Below are 1482 nucleotides of genomic sequence, written 5' to 3' on the forward strand. Positions count from 1 at the left end.
ACGCTGGGTGTGTGTCTGTGCATGACCAAGATCCCAGGAGGAGAATGGAGTGGATGGGACTGCAGCATGGCCATCCCCTCTAAGAGATTATTTCTCACTTTCCCTCTCACTGTCTCTGTCTCTCTTTCTCTGGCAAGCACATGCACCCTAAGACAAAAACCTCTAAAAAAAAAACAAAAGCAGCAGCCGTGAACAGCAACTACAAATGACAGCAAGAGTGACAACTGTGATAGCATCACACAGCTTGTGGTGACCCGAAAATGCAGTTTCAAGGACTGCACTACTACACAGTCCAGTAAGAGATATCCAGAATCAGAAACCGGGTCTTCAAGGAGTATGTCACATATGTTCAGTATCATTTGCTTAAAAAGGCGAGGCAGAATGTGAAGACTTTTAAACGGATCCCATTGAAGTGCTTTGAAGAATACCCGGTTCCTGTTACACACCAAATTCTATATGAATGAAGCATCACTGTGTGTCCCGGAGGGGTGACCGCGCATGGAGGAATGCACACAGTAACCTTAGAATAATGAGCCCATGGTGGGGTAGTTTCAGGGGCAAGGTACCTTTCCAGTTTTTTAGTAACAATCTGGGACGAATTCAAGGTAGACATAACTTATCTTAATTTTGCCAGCATTCAGTCATTTGAAAATATTTCTGAGTGCCTAATATACGGCAGCATTGTCTCAGGGGCCATGTATGGGGTGTCAGAGTGGACCCACTGTTCACAGGGCATTTTACCAGGGCATATGCACCAGGGTTTGCTGGACTCTTGTGTGGATTCGCATCTCAAGTCTGATCCTTGGCGTGGGCTTTCTATCAGACCTGGCATGCCTTGGAGAAGGATGGCTTGTCCGCTGAGGCTGAGCACTCCCTTCGGGCGGGAGCTGTGCTTCTGTTACCAGCCTGGAAGGCCTCTCAGACAGGGCTAGTCTCTGCCGTGACCTAATAAAGAGAGAGACCTGATTCTCCTGGGGGACCTGGTCAAGCAAAATTCCTTTATTTCCTAGACAGAGGTTTCCCTGGGGTCCTGAACTGAGCACAGATTTTCTCCCTGAGCCGGCAGGAACAGGACAGGGGCGGCTCCTGCCTGTGGTGGGGAGAGGGGCGGGAGAGCAAGGAAGAGCGCACGGGAAGATGCGGAGCGTCCTCTCTGGGGACTCGCAGCCCTGCCCCCCAAGAGCGCTCGCTCCCGCAGCGGCGGTGCCCTGCAGCTCCGCGTCTGAGCGGCAGTGGCGCAGCGGGTGGAGGGGGTGGTGCAGGGCAGGGGTGGTATATCCTGTCTGACGGAGGGCGGGCCTCGCCAGTGCCAAGAGAGGGACGAGCCAGGGTGGAGGCGCCAGTAGCAGCAGCCGGGAGCCCTCACGCGGACCACTCACTCTATGGCCATAGGGAGCCGCTGAGAGCGAGAAGAGCACGCTCCGGCCCGCCCGCTGCCCCGCACCTCGCCCGCCTCTCTGAGCTCCCTGGCCCCAGCGCCGG

Source organism: Tupaia chinensis, unplaced genomic scaffold, assembly GCF_000334495.1.
Source record: "Tupaia chinensis unplaced genomic scaffold, TupChi_1.0 Scaffold000453_2, whole genome shotgun sequence".
NCBI classification, from domain to species: domain Eukaryota; kingdom Metazoa; phylum Chordata; class Mammalia; order Scandentia; family Tupaiidae; genus Tupaia; species Tupaia belangeri.